At 44.9% G+C, this 6,358-nt stretch overlaps 1 pseudogene; it reads right to left on the bottom strand.

Annotated features, from left to right (window-relative positions):
- Positions 1-902: 902 nt before the first annotated feature.
- On the bottom strand, positions 903-1,877 carry LOC109488376 (annotated as a pseudogene).
- Positions 1,878-6,358: the final 4,481 nt, after the last annotated feature.

Below are 6,358 nucleotides of genomic sequence, written 5' to 3'. Positions count from 1 at the left end.
ACATACTTTTCCCTTACTAACTACAAAAATACATACAGACATACATAAAAGGGGCATCTGCCTGGCTCAGTTGGAAGAGCATGCGACTCTTGATCTCAGGGTTGTGAGTTCAAGCCCCACATCGGGTGCAGAGATTACAAAAAAACCCCACCAAAAACAAAACCTTTAACCAACCTCAAGATATCAAGGAATTCATGCATGTTTTCTTCTAGAATTGTATGGTTTCATTTTTACTTTTATATCCAACCCATTTGGAATTTACTCTTGTATATGATGTGAGGTATGGATCCAATTTTAGAATTTCCAAGTGTCTGTTTAGGCATCCCAGCGCCATTTAGTAAAAAGTCTTAGCCTCATTGATTTGAGATACCACCTTATCATGTTCTAAATTTTTGTTTTTTGTTTTTTTTTTTTTAAGATTTTATTTATTCGACAGAGATAGAGACAGCCAGCGAGAGAGGGAACACAAGGGGGGGGGTGGGAGAGGAAGAAGCAGGCTCACAGCGGAGGAGCCTGATGTGGGGCTCGATCCCATAACGCCGGGATCACGCCCTGAGCCGAAGGCAGACGCTTAACCGCTGTGCCACCCAGGCGCCCCTTAAATTTTTGTATTTAAATCAACTTATGGATTTTCTATTTGCTCTTTCTATTTATGAATCTACCATAAAAAGAAAAAAAAAATCCCTCCATCCTACATCCTTCTCTAGCTGTTGCCCTTGTTCTCTCTTCTCCTTCACAGCCAAACTTTTCAAGAGGGTTGTCTATCCTCTGCCTCCATTTCCTTACCTCCTTTCGCTCTTTAATTCCCTCCAGTCTGGTTTTTACCTTTGTCATTCCATCAGAACATTTTTTGGGGGTGGCGGTAATTTTTTATTTTTTTTTTAAACAAACACACCAAAGAATCATGTGACGCTGCCTGCATTGGATGCAATCCTGGCCCACAAGTCTGCACGCTCCTTTGCCATTGGTCCTGCCATAGCAGAACCTTTCATTTCACCTTTATTGTTCACTATGACCCCCACGTTATCTTCAAAATAGAGAAACACACCATCTTTTCTCTGGATGACTTCTGTTGTCAAGATACCACTGCCAGATGTACCTTCTTCCTGAACTCTGTTTTGCCTTTCTTCACTGTGGCCACCACCAGGTCACCCACACCAGCAGCAGGAAGTCTGTTCAGTCGTCCCTTGATCCCCTTCACAGAGATAATAGACAGAGTTTTGGCTCCTGCATTCTCAGCACAGTCGATCCTGGCTCCCACTGGAAGACCCAGGGAAATCCGGAATTTCACACCAGAGGACCCACCACGTCCTCACTTCGATATCTTGAACACCAGAAAGGGACAGAAAAGCCCATTAAAACATTTTGAGCTTGAATCATCACCATGGCACTGGATTCCACTGGCAGATTTCGGGCCTCATCTCATCTGTTCCCTCAGCAGCTTTTGACACTGTCGAGCACTCCTCGAAATGCTCTCCTGATTGACCTGCAAGTCTCCACCATCTCCTGCTTCTCCTTCTTCTTCCTTAGCCAGTCTAGCCCCACTTCTTACATGGGCTCCTGCTGCCCCACCTGGCTATGCAGCCCTGGTGGTTCTCCCCCGCTCACCTCCCCAACACACACACACACACACTACCAGGTGGTCTCATCCCGGCCTGCAGCTTCAGTTTGAACCAATCCTCAGGTAACCCACATCTCTCTCCCACCCAGTTCCTGCTTCTAAGTGAATCTAGATGACATTTACACTTGGGTATTTCAAGGGCATCATAAAATCAGCATGTTCAAAACCGGACTCAAGAACGACCCATTTCATGTTACCCTCATCCCCAAATCTGGTTTGTCTTCTTCCCATCGCACTGAACAATGTCATCATCCATGGCGACGAAACCCAAAAATCCAACTGTCCTCCTTGCCATCTCTTCCATCACATCCCAGATGCAAACCATTGCTAAGTCCTCCTGAAGACTTCTCCTATCAGTCTATTTCTCCCCACAACACACCCTCATCCAGGCTATTCTCAACTCACAGCTGTATTCCTGCTGTGGCCACCAGACTGGTCTCCCTGCTTCCTATATTTCACTCTTCGCTTGGCAACCAGAGGGATCTATCTGAAATCAAACCACTTCAGTTGCCTCCTGTTGCTCTTAAAATAAACCAAAATTGTAATGTGGTCTACAAGAGCCTCTGTAGTTTGGCGCCTGCTTACCTCTCCAGTCGCTTCTTACACCACCTTCCCTTTGCTAGGCTCCATCTCCACCTCCCCTCCCCAGCCCAGCCCCTGTCATGCTCTTCCTAACAAGGACCAATGCTCCCATTATATCCTCTATGGGTACCATGTATCTCCCCTTGGAAATGTTTTCATCCACAGTTACCATTTGATATTTACATGGGAGATTTATTTTTAATATCTATGAGGACAAGACCCCATCAGTCATTTGTTTCGATATTATCCCAACATCTACCTCTCACCCTGACAATGGTAAACAAATGAATAAACTTAAATCTTGTCTCTCAGGAAACAAGCCCCAGTGGATATTATGGCTTTTCTTAATAGCTTCCCTGTCCCAACACTTTCTAAACATTTTCAAGCCTCCCCTATCTTGAAAGACAAAAGGAAGGTTCAGGTGTCCCTTGCCTGTGTGTTTTCATCGAGCTACCTCCCCCTTCTATCTCTATTTGCCTACACAGCCCAAACTCCCAGGAAAAACAGTCTACTTCCCACCTGCCATTTACTCTTCGACCCATTGTAATCCTCTTGCAACCTGGCCCTTGGCCCCTGCAGTCTCCTGAAACTGCTCTGGTCAAGATCTCTGATGACCTACTCATTGCCAAATCCATGTTCTCGATTCAGTTTTCATCTTTCCTAACACTTCCTTGGCACATGGCACTGTTGATACTTTTCTTCTTCTGGAAATTCCTCTTGTGGCCTCTTATGAGCGCTATGCCCATTTCTTTTCCATTTTACTTTCCACCTCTCACTGGTGCTCCTGAGGTTGCCCCAAGGCGACCTCATCCTTTTTCACCATTTCAAATACGTGCTCCCTATGGGCTTGATAACTCCCACATCTCTATCTCCGGCTTCAGATCAAGAAGTTCAGGTAGCTCCTGGAACGTTTTCACTAGAATATTGATTTGCTTACATTTCTGTGAGGAGCATTTTGGGCTGGACTCAGCTGGGCAGATCTGCTGATCTCAGTGGAGATCTCACCCATGCAGCTGCAGTCGTCTGTTAATTCATCCTGGCCTCATTGATCTAAAATGGGCTCACTCATGTATCTGGTGGTTGGTGCTGGTTCCTGGCTGGGGCACTTCAGTTCTCCCATATAGAGCTCACCAGGCTTACACAGCCACATCATTGTCTCAGTGTTCCACTTCTGCCTGAAAGAGAGCAAACCTCCATGTGCAAGTGACTTTAGGGCTCTGCTTATGTTACCCTTGCTAATGCCCCATTCATCAAAGCAGGTCACACAGCCAAGCCCCAGCCCAAAGGGTGGAGAAATAAATTCTACTTCTTGATGATGGAAGCAGCAATCTCATAGCAAAGGGTTATATATACAACAGTGGATGAAGTTATTGCAGTAGACAATCTACCATAATGTTCTTCTCATTTCAAACTTGTTTTTTCCCATGTCTTTCCTATCCTAAGGAATAATGCCAGTGTTCCCCTATTCACTCAAGCTGGAGTAAGTCTAGTTTACTCCTTCCTTCCTTGCACATGCTGTAGATTGGAGGGCTTAACACCAATTCCCAACCTCTTTCTCTACCATGGAGATACTAGTGATAAACTCTCACACTACTTTGCAGCAATAGGTGGTCATGTGATGCCATTCTGGCCAAAAAGTAAAAGTCTATGAGTGATTTTACAAAAACTTTTGCTTCTTTTATTGAAAGGAACAGACCCCGTGGCACCTAGGTGGTTCAGTGGGTTAAGCGTCCCACTCTTGATCTCAGCTCAGGTCTTGATCTCAGGGCTGTGAGTTCAAGCCCTGTGTTGGGCTCTATGCTGGGGATAGAGATGCCTTGGTGGCTCAGTGGGTTAAGTGTCTGCCTTTGGCTCAGGTCATGAACCCAGGGTTCTGGGATAGAGCCCTGCATCAGGCTTCTTGCTCAGCGGGAAAACTGCTTCTCCCTCTGCTGCTCCCCCTGCTTGTTCTCTCTGACAAAAAAAATAAACAAAATCTTAAGAAGTAAAATAAAATAATAAATAAATAAGAAAGAAAGAAAGAAAGAAAGAAAGAAAGAAAGAAAGAAAGAAAGAAAGAAACAGACCCTGTCTTTCTTATTTGCTCCTTCCATCCCTGAACACAAACAAGATATCTGGAGCTGCAGCAGCTACCATGTGACCATGAGGTGACAAGTACTAAGAAAATGCCAAGAGAATCAGAGACACCAGCCTTGATATTATTGAATCATGAAACAAAGGCAGCAGTTGCCTCCATCTAAGACTTCTTGCTATGGGGAAAAATAAATTCCTCTTTGTTCAAGCCACTCTAAATTGGGATTTTTTTTAAAGATCTTATGTATGTATGTGTGTATTTATTTATTTATTTGATAGGGAGAGAAAGCAAGAGAGCACAAGCAGCAGGGAGCAGCAGCAGAGAAAGGGAAAAGCAGTCTCCCCGCTGAGCAGGGAGCCCGACATGGGGCTCCATCCCAGGACCCTGGGATCATGACCTGAGCAGAAGGCAGATGCTTAACCAATTGAGCCATCCAGGTGCCCTGGGATTTTTTGTTACTTCCAATCAAAAGAATTCCTGGCACACCTTCATCCCCTAATCCAATCAGTCATCACATCCTGTACACTCCTCCTTCTGAAGTTCTCCCACATGTACTTCCTTTATTCTCTCTTTGCTGCCTCTGTTCTAGTTCACACACCCATGGAGCTGTCTCAACAACCTTCCATCTGGTTTCCCTCTAATCGTTTCTCCAACCTAATCCTGCTTATTGCCAGGACTTGACTCATTCAGAGTCAAGAGATTTCCAATTTCCCATCAGGTAAAGTCTTAATTTCTTAGAATGGCCCCCAGGGGTTTTGTCTATCTAACCCCTACACATCTCTCCATGATTCAGCAGGTCTAGGGTGAGGCCCGAGAATTCGTATTCTTAACAAGCTCTCCTATGATGATGCTACCAATAGTGGATAAACCACTTTTTGAGTGGCATTGGTACAGAGTTCTTTTCCTTCAGAGTATTTGCCTTCACTTGTAATGATAGATTCCTTCATTCCTTAATTCAGTGGTTCTCAAACTTTAGTGTGCATCGGAGTCCCCTGGAGGGCTTGTTAAAACACAGAACACTGGCTTCTACCACCAGAATTTCTGATCCATCAGGATTAGGGTAAGGGCTAAGAATTTGCCTCTCTAATGAGTTCCCAGATGCTGTTGATGCTGCCTGTCAGGGACGATACATTGAGAATCACTGTCTTAGTACAGGGTTTATCAACCAGGGCTCTATTGACATCCTGGGCCAGAGAATTCTTTCCTGTGGAGAAGTTGTTCTGGGCATTACGGGATCTTTATCAGCATCCCTGGCCTCTACTCAATAGATGCCTAGAGCAATTCCTCCAGGGGTGATAAAAAGTGTCTCCAGAAATTCTCAGATGGCCCCTAGTTGCGAACCACTACCTTGGAATGATCATTTGATCTCCACCCATCTTTTTCCTTAATCTCTATGTTTCATAAACGCAGGAGTCTGCTTTTTGTATTCCCAATGCCTAGTAGAGCCACTCAGTAGATATTTGTTCAACAAATGAATCCAATTCCAACAGAGTTTAAGGTCCTTTAATGCTTCCTTCGCCAATCCCTTTCTGGTATCTCTCTCTCATCACCAAAAAGCATTTAAAAAAAATCTTTCCGCTGCCACCCTACCCTGAAGAGCAATGTAATGACAATGTTTCTAGTCTTTTTTCTGTACTTTATAGTACATCTGTGCCTTAGCAGTGACATTCTGGAAATAATATCTTCACCAAAAGAACAACTCAATAATGAGAATTTATGAATTTTGGCAGGCTGGTAGGAAGAGGATCCTTTTGGTCAGAGTACTGCTGCTCCCCAGTGAGGGCAGTCTATGGGCAGCTGCCTATGACACGCACACAGCTGAGTGGCCCAGTAGTCAACGCAGGAGGCTGAGGAATCAGAACCCCAGCAGGCAGCAAGGAGGAGCCGGCAAGCTTGCAAAACAGGTGTCACAATATGTTCCTGCTCCAGCATATTTGACTTTCCTTGACTTCCTCCTACTGCCACCTATCTCTAAATCTGGGCGGCTTGGTGAGCTCGCCCTGGTCCAGTTAGGTAATTAGGGAATAAATTGTTCCATTCTGGATTGTCTTGGACCACAAACACTTCGCTGTATGTGCCAA

Source organism: Ailuropoda melanoleuca, chromosome 13 (assembly GCF_002007445.2).
Source record: "Ailuropoda melanoleuca isolate Jingjing chromosome 13, ASM200744v2, whole genome shotgun sequence".
NCBI classification, from domain to species: Eukaryota; Metazoa; Chordata; class Mammalia; order Carnivora; family Ursidae; genus Ailuropoda; species Ailuropoda melanoleuca.
Note: the sequence above shows the minus strand (reverse complement) of the source record. Positions and strands in the feature narration are given on the sequence as shown.